The following is a 22069-nucleotide window of genomic DNA, read 5'->3' on the forward strand; positions in this document are numbered from 1 at the left end:
CTCCCACAATACAGACATCTGCCCAGTGCACACAGTGACGTTACAACAGAGACATAAGTAAAGTACTGGATCCCACTCATATGCAAACATCTCCCACAGTACACTCGTTGTTTATAGAGATAGGGAAGGCTATGGCAATAAAGACCCACAAACAGTATATGAGCAACAGATACTTGCATCTGACAGGTAAACATATGGCCGTAGAGTGCAATACCTGACTGTTGTCCCTAGGGAATACAGAAGGCTATCCACAGTGTATTTGGCGTCTGCCTCCACAGTACAGTAGGCCACTGTGCCTGTGCAAAGTTAATGCATAGATATGCTCTCCCCCTTACTGATGGATAGTAACAGATGTACATACCTCTTCATCCATAATGATGTCAGCACACTATACATATGTCAAGAGCAGAAATTATACCCAGTAATGTGAATAGTGCGCTCCGCTACTGCGTCTCTAACAAGTGCCATAACATAGTTAGGTAGGGGTTTGAATCCTGCAAGTGCTCAGTGTGTGTGTGACTGTGTGTGGGGGAGTCGTGTGTGCAATTCCATGTGTATGAGAAATGTCCCTTTTGGCAACTATTACTACACAAAACATGTTGCATATTCCACTGTCTAAACACTGATGATGTCAGCACCCTATAAGTACAGCAGGAGAAAGCAATCCCCCCAGTAATGCAAATAGCACGCTCTGCTAATGCATCTCTCACTAGTGTCATAACATAGTTAGGCAGGGGTTTGAATCCTGCAAGTGCCCAGTGTGTGTGTGACTGTGTGTGGGGGAGTAGTGTGTGCAATTCCATGTGTATGAGAAATGTCCCTTTTGGCAACTATTACTACACAAAACATGCTGCATATTCCACTGTCTAAACACTGATGATGTCAGCACCCTATAAGTACAGCAGGAGAAAGCAATCCCCCCAGTAATGCAAATAGCGCGCTCTGCTAATGCATCTCTCACTAGTGTCATAACATAGTTAAGTAGGGGTTTGAATCCTGCAAGTGCCCAGTGTGTGTGTGACTGTGTGTGGGGAAGTAGTGTGTGCAATTCCATGTGTATGAGAAATGTCCCTTTTGGCAACTATGTCTACACAAAACATGCTGCATATCCCACTGTCTAAACACTGATGATGTCAGTACCCTATAAGTACAGCAGGAGAAAGCAATCCACCCCAGTAACGCAAATAGTATGCTCTGCTAATGTGTCTCTCACTAGCTAGGTAGGGGTTTGAACCCTGCAAGTGCCCAGTGTGTGTGTGACTGTGTGTGGGGGAGTAGTGCGTACAATTCCATGTGTATGAGAAATGTCCCTTTTGGCAACTATTACTACACAAAACATGCTGCATATCCCACTGTCTAAACACTGATGATGTCAGCACCCTATAAGTACAGCAGGAGAAAGCAATCCTCCCAGTAATGCAAATAGTACACTCTGCTACTGCGACTCTCACAAGTGATCTAACATAGGTAGGGGTTTGTATCCTACAAATGCCATGTGTATTTTTGTCACACAGTTTGTCCATGTGTGTGGGGTGTTGTTCCCAATATTGCACGACATACATTATATCAGTAATGTCAATGCACACATGATGTATGTGTGTGCCACCTACACATATGTACCTGTGAACTGCAAGAGTTCCCATGTCCGAAGCCTGCCTCATGTGAATACATGGAATATGCATCAGACAACTGTATGACTGGGGTGTTCTGTGCAGGGGCTGCATGTGGTATGTGACTATACAGTGTGGGTTGTAGATGGTGTCATCCCACCAGCGAGGGATACATGATTGGTCTGGAGCATATAGTCCACATGTTGGTGATGAACAGGTGCAGCATGTTGTCACCACTTGTGGGAGTGGTAACAAGGTGTTCCATAGCAATGCAGGGAATGAATGATAAGAAACCTTCAGATAGGATCTTGCAGCTAGAATAATGCTCACACTGTATGTTTGGGTAGTTGCAGTACAACCATATAATGGTGTGTGTAGAGACAGTCATATTCCCAGTGTTGTCAGGAAGGCCAAGTGGGTTTCCTGGGTATGGGAGTGTGGTGTGTGCCAGGCTGTGAACCTGAAGGCAGTCTAACCCACTGTGTGTTGCACATGGAGAGGCTCTCATGCTTTGTGCAGTGCCACCAACCTGGGGGTGTGTGTATCTGAGGTGCCTTTGGATACATCCCCCCTGTTCTGTCTTGGCGCATGTGTAGGGGATGACAAGCATGGTATCAGGAATGACCTGGCACTGATGGTGTGCACCTGGGAGCCTTGTACCAGGAGTCTGTTACTGCACGGCTATTGCTGTACCCCATGCTAAGGACAGTTTCCACTGCATGCATCTTGAGGTTTACACTGCTGCTGTTGAGTAGCTTTGCTATTAGTGTCCCATCCCGTGTGATACCTGTGTAGGTGGCTATGTAATGTCAGCCTTGCACACAAAGGCACTATGTGTGTAGCAACAGCCTCTGCCAATATACAACGGCACATGGGTGACAGGTGCAAGCTGTCCCAAGCAAAGCAATGTGGCATGTCCAGCATGTAATCCCACACTGACAGGCATTGGATCCCCTTTGGATGTCACTGAAAGATACATTAAGTGCAGAAACCGATGATCCTGTCTACATATTGTGGCAGCATTCATGGTGAGGGTGAGATGCTACTCAAGGCCAGGGTCATACCAGCCTGTGCCACAGGCTCAGAGAGTCCCCTAACATGTAGTCCAGGGAGGTGCATCAGAGGTCATACACACTGGCACAGACAATGACTGAGTCATACTTCTACATGCCTTGGAGTGACCGCTTTGCTTGTGTTATGTGGTGGATCATAGTGCCCGACGGGCAGCTCAGTGTGACCGTCACCTTGTTCAGCCTGGGAGCAGGACCACCATGTACGTGACAATAGAGGTACCTCATACAACCGTAGCAGGTGTGTTGTCTAGCCGTATGGCCTGACACTGTTTGGCACACAGGCTTTTTGAGCTATGTGTTGCATGTGCTCTGCTCTGGCGTAATGTTTGCTTGTGTGTCTGCTTTGCAGGTGTCAGCTGCTCAGGCAGGATGCTATTCTGAGAGCCCAATAATGTACCTGTGTGTGTCTGTGTTTGGATTGTGGTCGTGGCAGGTCTATGGGAGACTGGTACTGTATTCACTGTAGTATCCCACTCCACCTGACAGGGAATGCCAGTGCTGTGTAAACAGAGCTTAGCCCCTAGTTTGGCTATGTGGTTGCATCTTTCACATGTGTTGTACATGTATGGGAAGGGGAGAGGGTTGCCTGTGTACATGGGGCAGCTGTAACATTGCCACATGATTCACAGATTCACCAACTGGACCTGAGAGTAGATCGACAGGTGACCTTTGCACATGCTACCATAGCATTGTGACTCCCATACTAAGTAATGACACATAGGGCCAATGGGGAACAAGGTACTCAAGGTGACTATGTGAGGGTGTAGTGCTCCTGATTTGTTAGTGCTGGCATATATGAATGCTGTCTTGAGCAAATGTGAGGTAAGTCATATGCAATGTGTTACAGGCAAGCTACATGCAAACAGGACAAACAGTGACGTTCTGTCAAGTGACACATGGACAGCAGTACAGTAAGCAACACAGATGTCACTAGGGATCCACAGAGGCACTGTATATCTGCACTGCAGGTGGAATCAGTGTTTCAGGAACATAACAGGCAAACATGCATACAAACAAAGCTACAGTCAGCAGGCCTGTATGTAGACTATGCTACAACAAACAAGGTGTACGACTTCCAGTATGTAACAGTGCATATATGCAGGCACTCTAAGCCAGTACCCAGACATTCCCAGGTCAGACGGGCTGGGTCCAGCCGCACCCCCACAAGTGTATAGACCACGTACCTTCGTAATGTTGAATAACTGGCCTGATACCCAAGTGCTCATACCTGTAATAATACACATGTCAAATAACAGACACTGAGCCCTCACTCAGCAGTTCCAGACTTAGTATGATGTATGCTACCTGTCCTGGCACCACAGTATCCTTGACATGTATGGGCACTCTACCTCCTGTCATAGTTAGTTCTGTGTTTTGGTGCTGTTATGCATGGTATGAGGTGTGACCTTGTAGTGCTAGTGTGCTCTTGTGAGCCCTGAACCTGTTGTGTAGTACTGCACAGATATCAACATCCTGAAACATCTGCATTGCAGAGTCGTGTGTGGACAGCATGCAACTCGCAGTTGACATGGCCATCATTGAGTATCAATATGTACATTGTTGTATCCCCTGTGCTACCTATGTAGGTGGCCATCCCTTCACAGCCTCATCACCAGTATGCAAAGATGTGCAGACAGAACACTGTGGTAATTACTATGGGTGTACAAAACAATACAATGACATTCATACTGTAACTGCATCAGGCATGCTGGTATATACCCACAATGCTATAATTACACTGTACTGTTGTCAACATCATACTATTACAATACGTCTATGTAGTCACCCTGTGCATCAGCACCATGTTAACCTGTTCATGCACCGATTTTACAGATTGCAGGAGGTGGCACAGTTTCATCATATGCACATGGTGTGTACCTGGTATGCCTGAGTCTGCCACTGATACAACCAATTGACATGTCTGTGTGTGTGTTGGTGAGGGACAGCAGTACAAGATGGGGCAATGTTGATGCAGTGTGTGTATATGCGGTAGTCCTAGGTGTTATCACTTTGCATGTGTGTATGAATGCACACAGTCCCACCTCATGGCTGCCATATACAGGTGTTTGTGGACAGCCACAGACTGTACCTGCCAGGTCATACAGATCACTGTCTGTGGCCACGGACATGGTACCTGTGCCTGGCAGGGGTGCTACGGACCGTATCAGGTACCAAGCCAGACTGGGTACTGTCATCAGAAGCAGGTGTTTGTTGACTGGAGACAGGTCCCTGTTGGGACTGTCCAGCACCACGTGCACGTGGTCTCCTGGGGCGGTCCGATGACAGCACAGACCCAGCATTGCTGGGGCTGCTGCTGGCACTATGTGAGCGGCCGCGGCCCTGTTGTCATCTGCGATGGCTGCCAGCTGCTGCTGTTGCTGGCATACGGCCACGTCAACGCCTCAACCATCCACCATTGCCCTGGCTCATGGACATATAGTTGTGGAACAGATCTAATGTGTCCCCCCAACGTCTGTCAATGACCTCGGTGAAGTTGCGGATGGCAGCCGCAACATCACGCATACTGTCAGTCATGGCTGTGCGACATGCTCTCAGCTCCCTCAGACCCTGTCTGGTGTGTACCATTCCATACGTGACTGTGCCTGCATTACAGCCCGAAACATAGCTGGGGTTGAAAGACCTCTGTGGGCACATCTGACAGGGGTGGTACGCCCACGGATGCTCCCACGAGAACCCATGGACGTCTGCCTGTGTGGTACCATGTCAGGGCCCTGGCCATGGCTGCAGTGTGGGGATGCATGTGCCACCGGTACCACATTACCCTGGTCAATGCCCACTGTATCCTGTCCATCACCTAGGGACATTGGTGACAAAGGATGTATTGGCAGGATGACTGTGTGCATTGATGGGGTCGACAGCTGTGTAGTGTCAATTGGCTGACCAATGACGGACCCTGGCACACCTACCTGTGCCATTACACAGGTATCATCATCACTATCCACAGCAGCTGATTCAGGTTCCCTGCTGCATGACACCAGAGCAGCACCTGAACCTGTGGGAGTAAGACAAGAAACACAGTTTACAATGTGTACACAATGCCACCACTGATGCGCACATGCACACATGCACACATGGGCACATGCACACATGGGCACATGTGCACATGCACACATGGGCACATGCGCACATGCACACATGGGCACATGCACACACACACACACACACCTCAGTATATGAGATATCAACCCACAGACACAAACACACCTGCAATCAAACACATAGCACTACTGCTTCAGCCTATTATTACTATTAGTATACAGAGTAGTGAAGGTAATGGTATTACACACTCACCAGCATGGATAGACTGCCTTGCTGTTACACCAGAGGGACCTGCGGAAAAGAGACATTTATCGTCAGTGGGCACAACAGTGCCATTGATACTGTGGGCATGATACAGTTCAGTAGTGCAACAGTTAGCTTCCACAGGTGTACTGCAGATAATGAGGTTATCAGTAATGCACAATAATTACCAAGATTACAGCTACAAATCGAGGACACACCCCACACATGCATAACCTAACAGTGTACAGAATGGTCAACCATACACATGGCATGTTACCTGCACGCTCTGTGTCCTGCTGCTGTGTGGCTCCAACCTCCATCATTACACATGTATGCTGTTGTTGTTGCTGCTGTGCTGGAGCCACAACACTCAGGAGTAGTCCCTCCAGTCTGGTGAGGGGGGGATGTCTAGCCACCCCACCACCTGTGGCAAGCTGCTGCCTGTGGATATCCGATGCACGCTGACGGACATTTCTAATTAAATCACTGTAGTGATGGCGTACCTGCTCATATGTCCGGTAATGTGTGCGTATGTCATTTACCCGACGGACCAGGTCTTGCCACAGTGCAGCCCTCTCCTGCTGGTTCTGGCTGGTGCGGGAAAAGAGTACAGCGAAATCCCACATCAGGCTCTGGTGTATCTCCTCCTCCTCTGCAATGGAGTAGACTGGGTTCCGCTGGTGAACCATGGCCCTGAAAAGGAGAAGGGAAATATGTCAGCAATATCTGTCAGCAGACTATAGCACACATAATACACATTATACTTGACTGCAGTGATATAACTTAGGCACCATATATAGCATCTGTCTGTCTATTGGGGGATACACATGTACATGACCAGATATCAGTGCTCATCTGACAACTGTGCAACAGTACCTGGCACACTCCATACAGCAGACTAGTATACTGCAGCAGTCAACGCACTGTTTCAGGTACAATACACAACCTCACACTAGGGGTTTGAATCAAGGTACTGCATGGGGAACATTATCAGCCCATGCACTGCACACAATGCACGTTACTTATTTCACTGGTAATGCACACTACTCTTACTTGCCATAACCCTACCTACACCACAGTGACATACAGGGTAACACAGCACAACATATGGCAATGTAGTATGTGTTGATCGCAATACCCCACACACCTGTCTCTGGCCTCACACCAAGGACACACACTACCATGACAGACAGACAGTCATGGTGAGCAATCACACCAGTACACAACATGCACCCAGTCACTAGCACACTCATTCCACCTCACATATTCCGTTTGCAATGTGTTCATGGGTGTGCATTGTGTCCTAGATAGGTAGTGTGCTTTTGGCCCTGGGCCTACAGCAGCATACTGTTATGCTACCCTGACCCTTGTGACACATGTGTTATGATCATACCTGCTCCTTACAAACAGTTAAACAGGGTGACTCATATGGCATATTATCTTATCAACATAACATTTAGCAGGGGTATGTCTGACATCTACTCATGGGGAGCCTTGCTTCTTAATTCTGTGTGGTTTACTACAGGGTATGTCATATCTGTGGGTAGGGTCCCATACCTCCACCATGTGCTCTATACTGCAGTGACAAGGACGACAGACATAGGTAATTTGTGTTGTGGATGTTGGAGGTGTTACCATGCTTGGTAGACAACTGTCATGGGTGTGACCGAACTATGTATATCCAGCAGTGGAAACCTCTATGTAGTTAGTCTGTGTGCGCTCTGTGGTGTTTGAGTGCATTGACACAGTTACTTGCATATGTCTGTATCCTTCACCATATCTGTAGCTGTCATGGGAGGTACATACCGTGTAGGACATTGTGGGGTGTGGAGGGGTACAGTGACCTACATGTCCATAGCTGACACATTCCATGTACAGGTATTACAGGACTAGTGTGCCACTGTGTATATCGATGTGGAGCCTATTGTACACGTGTTGACCCTGTTCCCCCCTGACACATGCAGTGGTGGGCAGGCATGTACATATGTGGTGGTTACTGGTGTCAGTGTTTTTGAATGGGGTATGGTACTCCAGTATCCACACTGGTGTTCACTCCATGCCTGTGACACCAGGCACCTGTAGCAAGACATCTGCACACATGTGCCTCACACAGTCTATATATGTATATATATATGTATATATATGTATTGATATATTTATATCTGTATATGGATATATATCTGTTTGTATATATGTATATATAATATGAATATATAGATGTAGATATATACATATAGATGTGGGGAGAGAGGGGGAGAGAGTGAGAGAGACACACAGGGTGAGTGTGAGTGTGAGGGGGTGGGACAGAGAGTGAGAGATAATCATATACAGACATATCTGTTGTCAGTCAGATCTGTCTGTATATGTATAAGTCTCTACAGATATCTATATATGTATGTGTGTATTACATATATCTGTACGTACATATTCTACCAATCTCGATGTCTGTGCAGTAAGTGAGAACCTGGTTCAAGGTGCCTGAGAGCACACCAGCGGTACCAGGCTATACCCCGTATCATGCGTTTTGGCCCCAGGACTCGGGACAAAACAAAAAGGGAGGGTGTGTGTCCATATTCATGGAGGACACACACACCTCCAGGTTAGTGGCAACACATGAAGCATCACAGACCATCCAGGTGCAGATAACCATATGCAAACCTGCTATACAACTGGTAGCATGTTATAGACCACCCTCCCAATCTCAGGGGCCACAGTCAGCCTTCCTGTAGACATTGGAGGATATGAATGTCCCACCACACACCATCATATTGGGATAGTGCGACTACCCTAACATACACTGGATGCATTATTCTACCCCAAACACCCTAGCCCAAAGGTTCCCAGAATTCACTATGTCAAATGCAGTGGAACAGCTAGTCACCTCTCCCACAACAGGAGATAATATACTAGACCTGATCATCACAAACATGGGGACAATGTGCTACACACTGGAAGTATACCCCTCACTAGTCACATCTGACCACAGACTAATCCCCCTGGATATACATATCCCACCTCCCCCACAACACAAAAGACTACAGTGGGAAACCTCTCACATGCCGACATTACACGTCTTATCACTGAGTTGGTATCCTTAATGCCCACTGGGCCAGTGTAATCCACTTCCCACAATGCAGACACCTTCACATATGCTTCTACAGACATCTCCAAGAATGCATGGATCATGCAATCACAAATGAAACCATGACCCTCTCCACCAAGGGCAGGCGTCCTGTCTGGTGGACCCCAGCATTGAACAAATTGTATAACAACAGATGGTAGCTACTGCATGGCAGAGCATACTTCCATAGAGTTACGGCATCTCTCATCAGCAGTAGTAGAAAGATAAGATTTGTCGTACAAACATGCAAGGCCAACAATGAGAGGGACATCGCTATGGTCACTATAGATAACCACAAGGCCTTCCTCTGCTATGTTACACAGCTGGGAACCACCCTCAGTGGAGCTGTAAACACAGCATCAATGGGACCCAACGGTATTGCAGGTTGCATGCTACGTGAACTGCAAGAGGAGCTACACATGCACATTACATGCTATTCAGCCGTAGCCTTACTACAGCATATGTACCTGGACACTGGCATACAGCAACAGTAGTCCCAGTCCACACAGAAGGCACCTCTACAGACCCTGGTAACTACCCCCCCATAAGCTTAACCAGCCCGGTCTGCAGCACTATGGAAAGGATCATTATGGTACCCATACACAGAGACATTGGGGACTTAGACACTTGATCCCACCTGGTTTGGCTTTGTAGAGGGCAGATCCTGCCTTATGAACCTGGTTGACCTTTTCAAATCAGTCACTACAGCCATTGTTGAGGGCACAGCAGTCCATACAGCCTACCTGGACTTGCCTACAGCATTCGACACAATAACGCACTCTGCCATCATAGACATGATCAACAGCTGACATGTAAATCCATATGTCACATGATGGGTTGCAAACCAGCTAACGGATAGAAACCCTATAGTCAACCTCACTGGTGCCATGTCAGACTCAGAGCCAGTCACATGTGGTGTCCCACAGGGCTCTGTCCTGGGACTGCTCATGTTCGGCATATCATTCTCAGATGTGGAAGCAGGCATGGGAGGGTAGTGGCTGACAATGTTCAAAGATGACTGCATACTAGGCGCCATAGGTGATACACCTGCTGACACATACATCCTACTGACAGGCCTCACAGACACCAACAACTGGTGGCGGAGTCATGGCCTGACACTGCATGCCACGTAATGTATACTCATACCCTTTTGGACGGACAAGGTACCTACATATTATCACATAGACAATAACCCACTGAGTACAGACAAAGTAATCGGAGACCTGGTGACACTGTGCAATGCTGACCTCTCATTTGACACCCACGTTGCCAAAGTGGTTGGATGGACTTCCTACCTTGCCCACCTTATCATGAAGGGATTCACATCCACATCAAAAGGGGTCATTGTACCCCTATACTCCTCCCTTATCAGGCCCATGACTGTGTACTATGCCCCATTTGGTATGTACCTCACCTGGCACTTGCAACAGCTAGGGGGACCCCATGAGTACATCACCAGGAGGATCAAGGGTCTGCAACAACTGTCATATGCTGCCAGAGTAATGTAACTCATGCTCTATTCCATAGCATACTGCCTACGTAGGGGTGATCTGTGCCTGATGTAGTATGCCATGTCCAATCTGGTAGTGATGGACATGTTCTACCTCATACAATCCAAATCCATCAGAAGCACGACAGCTACAGATTTAAACCTCAGCACACATATGAATAGGACATACTGTAGGGACAGATCCATCACTAAGAGGCTTCCCATACTGTGGAACAGGATCCCAGTTCATGTTAGGCAGAGACCCTCACTGACACTCTTCATGTGCATTCTTGACAAGTGGATGGGAGATCATATGTTTACAGCAGGGGTCTTCCCTGTGTCACTACTAGACAGAGGCACAGTAAACTACTGCTATTATGTAGGGGGGTCTTCACTGTGTCACTACTATACAGAGGCGCAGGTTTCTAAATCTATTCTATACACTGTCTGCAGATAGCCTAGTACTAAACTATGCCACTGTGAAACTATATCTGTCTATGTATTTCTACATCCCTCTCTATCTATGTATACACATATGCATATTATATATATATATATATATATATATATATATATATATATATATATATACATACATATCTCGATATACATACGTATATACATGTTTTATATATATATATATATATATATATATATATATATATATATATATACTCCTTTTTAGTTCCACATATGTATACACACAGTAACATACTGCTGAACACCCATTACTGTACAACCTACTTGTACATTGCACTACAACCTACATTGCTATGTGCACATAGCTACCATCACATACATATGTATGTGGAGCCTTCAGTGACAGTTTCAGTATGTCCCCGTCCCTATGCACATCCTCATATACATAGATACAGACCAATAACATATCTGGAGGGTTCACAGTATATACAGTATTATAGTAGTACTTTACATTACCTGTGTTTGTTGCAGCTGTTTGTGTAGGCTTGCAGTTGCTTGGCCTGCTGTCAGCCTCTTTGCTTTGTTGTTTCAGGTTTTTTTTTTCTGTCTCTTTCTTTCTTTCTTTCTTTTCTTTTTTTTTGTTTTTTTTTTTTTGTTTTCTCTCTCTCTCTCTCTCTCCCTCTCTCTCTCTACCTCCAGCGGGTGCAGTGACAGTATTGCATGTGTGGACTGGGAGTACAGGATGCTTTTGTAGGTATCTGCACATGTCCATGTGATGGCCTCTGCAGCAATTGTTAGCCAGCATTTACTAATTGCATGCAGCCTGTTGTGTAGGGATTGCAGTTCTCACTGTGATTACAGGCCTGTGCTATAAAAAGGTCTGTTAGGTAGGCGTAGCCCTTTCAGATTATCAGGGTGTGGACCATGCTGGTTTGCTGTGGACACTGTTCTGTGAGTGTAAAGGTTGGTATGTCTCTCATATTTCAGGCTGTGTTGTAGACACTGCAATGCATGTTGTTCTGTAAGCTGAGTATTCCTTCCTCCAGTGTTCTGTTCTCCGTGTGTATGTAAACTGACACCTACGACTAGTAATACTGTGTATATGGGTGTGTGTGCTTTCCTGTGGGGATTGTGGTGTAACTGGTATATAGCAGTGGCTCTTGCAATCTGTTGCTATGACTTCAATATTTGGCCTTTACATTCACTCCTTGTATGCCTGCTAGGTGTCTTTCCTGTAATGTGTTGCTATGGCTTTCCTATTTTCCATTTACATTCACAGCTTGTAATGCTTGCTAAATCTGTTTGGCCAGCAATTCCCTATGTGTTTGTTGTGGTAGGGTGTTACTGCATGCAGTATGGTCTGGCCATGGTGTGGGCCTTGACACTTACAGGGGTATTTGATCATGCTGCTGAGCAGGCCTCAGATACTGTCCGGTGCATCTTTTATCAGCCTCATGGAATGGTACATAGCAGTGGGTTACTCCAGTGACATATTCTGATACTCTGCAGTTGTGACTGTGGGTTATTTCAAGCATATGTATTAGTACACCATTTGTGCCGTGCAGGTGGTGCATACCTTCAGTCAGTCATAGTTACCATTGCATGTGTAGTTACACCTTTCTGCCTGCTGTTAGTACATTTGACAGGGTGTCAGTGGGGCACAGTTGACATTTGTTTTCACATCAAGGACATCCCTGTAACTCAGTCACAGTTGCTATGTCTGAACTCTTAACTATTCAACTATGGCAGTGTTTATCCTGCTCTGAGTATGTGTGTGGCTTGCCAGATGCTACTGTGACATTATTACCTAGTAGCTACCAACTAGCATTACTGTTTCTCAGCACACAGTACTATTTTACAAATCCACTAGATTTTACAGTAAATATACATGACATGCTTTGTGTACTAGACTTGTATATTCCCTTTACATTAATTCCTACTATTTTATGAAATATTTCTTTCAGCACAATGTTCTTGTATAGCACTCATGGCTTAGTGGTAAGTCATGCAGACTAGTGTTTCCAAGGACCTGGGTTCGAGACTGAGGGAGGTATTTTATTTTGCTGCTGAGAAAACTACAGGCCTTGTCATTCAGAGTGACTAAGGCACTTTTAAGCAGTTGTAAGCGGGTTAGCGCTGGTTTGCGCGGAGGTCATGCATGCGCACTGCCGCTTAGCTTCGCGCACACCCGCTTACTACTGCTTAAAAGTGTTTACTCTCGCGTACACCCACGCTATTTTCTTTGAAAGAAAAGAAAATGGGGAGATAGGAAAGTGGTGAAAAAGGGGTTACAAAGAGGGTAGGACAGTGGGGAAACAAGCTCGGGTTTTGCAGGAGGGATGTAGGAAAGGCCCATAGCTGCCCATTTCTTCATCAGCAACAGCTGTGCATATGTTTGTAATTTGGTGTGAAATTTGAAACCTTCCACCCCTGAGAGAGGTGTGAGGACAACAATAATATTTGTTGTACAGCCAATTGTAATTGCCAGTTTACATGTCCAGCAGACATGTGTGCAAAATGGGCAGCTATGTATGGGGTGTAATTTTTTTGTGGGTACAGAGTGCCCTTTTTTTTTTTTTTCAGGTGAGAGTGGTATGTCAAGTACAGGAAGTCGGTATAGCTGGGGAGGTAGGTAGGGGAGGTTAACAGACAAGACAAACAAGACACATACAGGGGCGGTGTATGACACATGTGGGGGGGGTTACACAATTGACGGGGACGGATGTTTGGATATCTCAAGCCCATGAGCCCACAGATGGCAACAGTGGAACTGAGATCCACACCCATGGGCAGTTGCCACTGTGCCTTCACTGCCCAGGACAGGGCTGTGCTGGGGGCTGTGTAGGCCAGGCAGCAGGCACGCCCGTGAGTTGTGCCACCCGTGCCTCAAGCTGGCGTAGGGGCCCAAGCACAGCATGCCGGATCTCCCTACGCAGCACAGTCCGGACACTACGGAGGGTGAGTGGATGTTCTCCTCCGGCCACGCTTGCAGAGGGGGGACTAGCCCCATCCCCTGCAGCGCTTCCACCCGCAGGTGGCACAGGGCCACCGGAGGAGGGTCCGGCCTGGGCACAACTGCCAGGTGCACTCGCCAGCTGAGGTGGGAGAGGTGGGTCTGCTGGAACCCGCCTTCCCTGTCGCTCTATGTTTTGCATTATGTTATGACAGTTTGGTTAGTAATGTGTACAATACCATTCACAATTAGTTGTAACAGCATGCATTAGTATTCCCATTAACCAAACACCCATAACTTCAAGCCATTGAACAGCAAGCATAACACATGCATAATTTGAACAGCAATACACAATCCAACAACATGCAGGGTTGATTGACGGCAACAGGCCATCAGGTTTGGATGTATGAACAGGGCAGATGCATCAACATACATGCAAATATGTACGAACCAACAGGACAAATGTCCAGGGGTGTTAATTGTGAATGCACATACCCATTTCACGTGGAATGGATTATTTGTGGTTATAGGGTAGTGTGAAGAAACATTTAATTAACAACTTCAAATACCTATACATATGCTGTACATTTCTACTAGCTGCAGATATATACACACTACAGGTCTGCCTACAGTTTCCTATGTGATAACCACTTCAGGTTGGCGATAGGAATGTTACTGCTACATCAATATACATTTCATATTTATTCATACACATTCATATATGGCTCTGTTCAGCTACATCATCCTGCTACATTTGCTTTATATAGCTATAGACAACTGTGGATGTTTGGTATTTCAGACAACCATACTATCTGCATATTGCAGACTGAGAGCAACATATCCAGATTTTGGGACACACATTCCAGCTTCAGTACCGTTTTCAACACATGTTGCTGTTTGGTTCTGCCTGTCACATTCATTTCATTCTGTACTGACTGCAGTATACTTTATTCAGGAGTTATTACTACTTTATTGGTGGATTCATACCTCTTTCTCACACTCTCTCGTTTTATTTTTACAATTCAGGATGGTACTTAATTCTAGGCTTTATTGACATGTTTTACCTTTATAGGTTCATAAGTTCATAGGTTCATACTAGGCTATCTGCCCTAGGGCATTTATAAGCCTAGCCAGAATGTGTTTGGCTTTCGCCACCCATTTTAAATTTATTTTGCTATGCCCTTTTTCGAGGTTAGTATACTGTGCCTCTGTCTAACAGTGACACAGAAGTGATACCCGGGGTAAACCTACGATCTCCCATCCACTCATCAAGATTCCTCTTGAAGAGAGTCAATGAGGGACTCTGCCTAACCTGGACTGGGATTTTATTCCAGAGTGAAGGGAGCCTCTGGGTTATGAATCTGTCCCTCCAGTGGTGAGGTACTTTTGGGATCTTTCCAGTTGCTGCAGGTGTCTGGTAAGGTACATCCCAAAAGGGGCATTGAACTCAATTATGGGCCTGATGAGGGATGAGTAAAGAGGCACGATGACCTCCCCTGATCTAGATGTGAATCCCTTCATGATTAGGTGGGCTATATAAAATGTTTTTCTAACCACTTTGGCCACGTGGTTGTCAAATGAGAGATTGCTATCAACTTGGGTCCCCAGGTCCCTAATTACTTCTTCTGTACTTAATGGATTACCACCTATGTGGTAATTTGTGGGCACTTTGTTTTGCCAAAGGGGATGACTATACACATTTTGGCATTTAGCTTGAGGCCATGGCTCTGGCACCAGTTGTCTGTTTCTATGAGGCCCTTTTGGAGGATGCTTGTGTCGGCTGGAGAGTCGATTATGGCGCCCAGTTTGCAGTCATCTGCAAACTTGGTCAGCCACAGTCCTTCCGTGTTGGCCTGTATCTCCGAAATATATACCGAACAAGAGAGGTCCCAGGACTGAGCCTTGTGGGACACCACCTGTAACTGGTTTGGAGTCTGACATGGCTCCAGCAATTCTAACCATGTGGGTTCTGTCCTTGAGCCAGTTTGCAATCCATCTAGTGACATAGGGGTTTATATTTAAGCTGGTGAGCTTATCTATAATGCCAGTGGGGTATTGTATCGAAGGCTTTGCGAGGTCCAGGTAGGCTGTGTGGACCACCTTCCCTCGTCAATGGCCTTGGTGACTGTTTCAAAGAAATCAACCAGGTTTAAGAGGCAGGATCTGCCCTTAACAAAGCCGAACTGGGTAGGATCCAGTGTCTGTAGGTCCCCAATATCTTTATGAGGTCCATGATGATCCTTTCCATAGCTTTGCAGACCAAGCTAGTCAGGCTTATGGGGCGATAGTTTCCAGGATTCGTTGAGGCACCACCTTTATGGAGAGGGACCACTGTTGCTGTACACCACTCTTTGGGCACATATCCTGTAGTAAGGCTGAGATTGAACAGTAGTTTTATGTTTGGGTTTAGCTCTTCTTGGAGTTCATGTAGGACGCAGCCCAGGACACCGTCTGGTCCCATTGATGCTGTGTTTTTGCTTTGGAGGCGGCTCTTACCTGAGCATCTGAGATGTCAGGGGCAGCACTCTGCTGGCATAGAAATTTGCCCTTTTGGTGGGGGAGTTTGCTGAACCTGTCAGCTAGGATGTTGGCAATGTCTGTGGGTTCAGTGTATTTTTTGTCATTTTGGACTAATTCTGAGCATATCTGGGAATTACCACCCAGGTTCCTAACATAACTGTTATAACTGTTAGTTATAACAATCCTTTCCAGCAGTCTCACTTATGTCATGTTTCAGAATTTCAACAGGGATATATTTCACACGTGTTTTACTCAGCTTCTGCAGCTGTACTTTTCAGCCTGCTGCAGGTTATGTACTATTATATTACAGGTGGGACATCTTTATTTCAGACTTGTTTCATTTTTATGTTTGGATTACAGGCTGCATCACACTTTTGTATTCAAGCAATACTTGCAAACTCTCTTACACTGTTACTTGCACATTTTATTAATTAGTGACTACACTGCACTCTTTTGCTAACTGTCATACTTATATATTTATTTACAGTTACAGGGAGAGAATTACTGACCTGCCTGGTGGCACAACCGCACCAGCCTATCGCCATAGGCTCGACGGTTCGCAGAACGGACACCTGCAGCTGTAATATAAATGAAGTAATATTGGAATACACATCTCTATAATATCAGCTAGGTTAATTTCTTACATTAATAATTACATGTAACTTACTCAGTAGTGGGGCGTTGGGCATTTGCCGGGCCTCCTGGATCCAATGGTTCAGTTGGTCCTGCTTCCGTCTCTTCAGGTCCGCATGGTGGTGACGGACCTGCTCACCAGTCCTTGGTATTCCTATGGCACTGGTGAGATCATGTGCCAACCGGTCCCACGCCTCAGCCCTATATGCTCCCAACAGGATCTGGCCCTGCATGAGTTGGGCCTCATGATTATGGACAAGGAGCCAAACCATATATTTGGACTCCTCAACGCCCCACCTCTGTGCTGGGAAGCAACTACCCTCTCCTACACCTGACATCCTGGCTGCAAGTCGGTTCCACAATCAGTTATGCTGTGTATTCCCACCTATGGGGCGTATATATGCCGTTTTTCCCACACTTATCTGTGATTGGCCATTTTGGAATTGTATCAGCTTCACAAAACCTGCTTTGCCATGCTCCTCTTTCTATTCATTCCTATATATATGCTATTACTGCATTTCTAAGTGCAACTGTCATGGCCTAGTGGTTCAGTACTTTGACTATGGTGCATGGTATCCTGGGTTCGAACCTGGCCATTGCTTTTTATATTTTATGACTGTCTACACAGGCTAGGAGGTGTGTCTGTGTAAAGGCAGTTTTGATACAGCTTGCTCAACGTTGCCCGTCGGTTAGCTTGTTGGCGCAGTGCGCAGCTCTGCGCAAACGGATCACGCTGGTTTACGCGTGGTTTGGCTGTCAGCACGCATATTACGCTCAACTCAGCTATAGGCACACAGTTTCAGCATGTGAAAATGTTGCTCAACCCCTGGCACTCATTTTACACCTATTAAACCACTGCTCACCTACGGGCACTCATTTTACACCTGTTGTAACACTGCTCACCTACAGGCACTCATTTTACACCTGTTAAAACACTGTTCACCTACAAGCGGATATCCTCAAATTGTTAGACTGTAGCTCACCTATAGGCACATCTGCCATTTTTTTTTAATCTCACATTTCTTCAAAATACATGGCCCATTCCATTACATTTTACATAAAATATACTTTTATATATGTACATATATGTCAGGGACTTGTTTCGTGCTTATTTCACTAAAAATAAAAATTGATGTTGTGGGGGTTCGAACCACGACTGCCTCCTCTTCAGCAGATGTCTCTACCGCTTCGCTATTGCTTCTTGGCTTACTTTGCATATTTAGTTCTTATATGCTTTTCCACTGACTGCTAACTGTGGCTAAGCACTGGGCACGCCCGCGCAAACGAGATCACTCACGGGCAAACATCTTTACAACTTATAAAAAAAAAAATAAGATGTTCATTTATACATTTTATGTTCATAATCTGTGGAGGCATGTGTTGTGTTGTGTTTATTCACATTTACACGGACTCTGTCTTGGGGGTTTACTTTCGGGACTTTTACTCTTCTGGGGGCATGTCCGTTTGCAGGGCTCGCCCTACAGACACGCCCCCTACTGTCTTACACGGACCGTGTTAGCCTTGGGTGTGATTCAGCATGCCCTCATGCATATGCATGACATGCTGACGTCACACCGTTTAACTGCAGCCTCCGTGTAAGCCTTGTAACTCTTACACGGAGGCTTCGTGAATCCTGCCCATTATTTTTTCTTATGTCATGCTCTCTTAACCAGGTTTTGTTCATTGCATTACCTACATTTCTTAAAACTGAACAAGAAAAAATAGAAAAGGGAGAAAGAAAATATTAAAAAAAACAGCAGCACCTGTTTACAGTCCCTGCTACACTTAAAAATAACTGAGAATACTTTATAGCATCCAAAGAAAACCATACACCACAAAAATAGTGTTAATAAGAAAAAAAATTCTTTACTTACAGTTAACTTTTTCCCCTCTCCTTTCCTTTCCCAAACCATTTTTTGAACATTAGTGAAATGACGTAGGACATATGCTTTAGAGTCCCCTACAAGTCCAACAAATTCTGAGAATAATAAAATCTGGAAATATTGGACATTTTGTCATATTTCACACATATAATTATTACATTGTAATCCCACATTAAGTTACTGTTTTGATATCCTTCATCTCTGTCTCTCAAATCCTGACACTGCTTCATTTCCAATGTACTCTCAGTTCTTCTAGTCAGCTCTCATGCTCCTTTCCTTCAGTTCAATATTTTCCATTGAAATACTGCAAAAAGATTTCACAGGTACAGTGTCTCTGTGGAAGTTATTATCAGAAGAACAAGAAGCAGAACCTCTTACTGTTTCACAGCTCACTTTTTGTTAGACCAACTTTTGTAATTCCTCCTTAGCATGAACTTCATCAAAAACTGATTTGGTCCCTCCAGGGAAGAATACTTTGAAGACAGCTGTTTGAATCTCACACCTGCGTCTCTACATTCCCTGAATAGTAGAATAAATTTGCTCCTCTTCTGCCTGGTGTACAATGAGTAATCATTTGCCACAAACACTCTGCTGTCTCCTACTTTTAGTACTTTGTCTTTCTGCCACAGTTTTGTCAAAATCAACTCCTTATGCTGGTAGGTTTGCATCTTTACTATTAAAGGTCTAGGTTGCTTTCTCATAGCCAGGTTTGGATAATACACATGATGTGACCTTTCAACTAACAACTCCCACTGTGAAAAACCAGTCTAGCTGCTTATTTGTGTATTCATAAAATTAATGCAGTCTGTTCCTTCCAGTTTCTCTGTTATAGGTGAAAATCTCAGGTTTTTCATATGTGCTCTGTCCTCTAACTCTTATTTTTTGAAACATCTCTTCCTGAGTAGTCTCATATTCAGCCAGCCGTTTCTTCATTTCAACCTCTGATTTTTGCAGCTTTGTCACCTCATCTGAATATCTGTTTAAATCTTATTACATTTGTCCAGCCTTTTGTTGTTTGTGTTGATATACTCCATCAGTGTTTCATTTATTTTAACCAGGTCTGTGTGCAGTTGTCTTATATCTTCCTGTAAGTTACTGGAATTCATGTCTGGAGGTTGCATTGCTTTTTGCTGAACAGCTGAATAACTTTCCCCAGTCAGTGTTTCTTTCTCACTTTTTGCAGCTTATATTTCTTCAGGTCCTCTGCATTTCTTTTTTCCTGGCATCCAGGCAGTACACTTACTAGTCAGTTACTGAAATTTACCCACAACACAAGTCTACTGGCCTACTCTGTTGAGTTTCTGTTTTCAAGCTGGAGAGCTAGAATTAAGCTGTTACTCAATGTGCAACCATCTTGAAAGTCAAATATTATTGGTGGTCTTGATACAGAGAAAGCATTTGACAGAGTAAGCTGAGAATTTATGAGTAGAGCAATGGAAACATTTGCATTTCCTGATAAAATAATAAAGTTAATTAGAAGGATATATGAAGGACTGGAGGCGAGAGGTTTCCTCTATGCTAAGTTGTATCTGAGCAGAGGAACCAGGCAACAGTGTCCTGTTTTCCCTTTTTTATTTGTCAGAGGGACCTCTGTTTGGCTTTTAGAGCCATCTCAGACCCCACCCTATTGGACATGCTGCATATCCACAAATCAAACACCACACATTTAATGTGTACTCGGGACCCAAACCTAGCCTGTGACATTAATAGAACTTGCTGGTGTGACAGATTTGTGTCCCAGAGACTCCCCCATCTGTGGAATAGATTCCCTCTTCATGTGAAGCAGAGTACCTCCCTGTCCTTGTTTAGGTGTAACCTGGATGATTGGATGGGAAATAGAAAATTTACCCCTGGGATCCCACCTGCATCCCTGTTTGACAGGGGAGATAAGTGCTGACCTTGGAAACATGGCACAAATTTTTGGCTATACTTGAAAGGGCCTCATGGCCAGTAGCCTAGTAGCCTCCTATGATCCTATGATTTGCATTATATTTAGAACCATTGACAAAGAAAATAAGGGTTTCAGAAATTCAAGGATATAATTTGTATGGTGTGTTCAAGAAAATTTGGCTTTATTTGCAGTGTTGTGGAACACTCTGACACAATTGCATGTTTTTATCATGATATAAAAGTAATGAAGATAAAAGAAAGGCTATAGCTATAAACAATGTACCCACACATGAATTGGTTCAGCAATACCTATAGTAGCATGATAAAATGAAGTATTTAGGAGTATGGACTAAAATTAGGGCAGCTAATTATATGTTAGAAGACACTAAACAAAAGATAATGCAAAAAGTGAGAAACTGGAAGCTCTTGGCTATGGATATGGATAGCAAGATATAATGGTCTTTATTAAATCAGCAACTGCTTAGAAAAGTGAACGTTGATTTAGCGACCCCATGTAAGTGAAAGCTTACAGTCCCGAACACTCAGAACAGCAATTATTTTTCCCCAGGGAAAAAAAATCGCTGTTCCAAAAAAGAAAAAAAAACAAACTTTAAAACATTACATAAATTGGGGGGCTACATCCCCCACAACCCCTGGTGTAGGGGTTTGTGCCCCCCCCACCCCCCTACTTAAATATACCAACTCCAAGATCGCACTACAGTGACGAAAACAGCAAAATTCCCATATATGCCATTTCAGTATTTTGCCGTTTTGCGATTTCAAGTTCGATCAAGACGCATTCGAAAGAATGCATCTTCGATCATCTAATACGGAACCAGATACAAGCAGTAAAAATATTTTAGACCCTTTCATTTTATGCATGACAGGTGTATTTTTATCAACAAGAGGAGAAGTTGTGGATAGTAATTAATAAACAGTTGAAGGATTGTATTTGGGAGGGGGAAGAGGGCAAGAGTCAAGATGGGTAAGTTGATCCTCCCAGTAGAACAAGGAGGTTTAGGATTACCTGATTTGAAGGGATATTTTACAGCTACACAGTTATTGTATACATAACACAAGTAGAAAGCTAGAATTCAAAATGGAAGGGGATGATAATGATGCAGGGGAATAATTTAAGAAATAAGGAAAGAATGGAATGTTGAACTCAGATCCC

This window comes from Protopterus annectens, chromosome 8.part0, assembly GCF_019279795.1.
Source record: "Protopterus annectens isolate FY-2018-M chromosome 8.part0, PAN1.0, whole genome shotgun sequence".
In the NCBI taxonomy this organism is placed as follows: Eukaryota; Metazoa; Chordata; order Ceratodontiformes; family Protopteridae; genus Protopterus; species Protopterus annectens.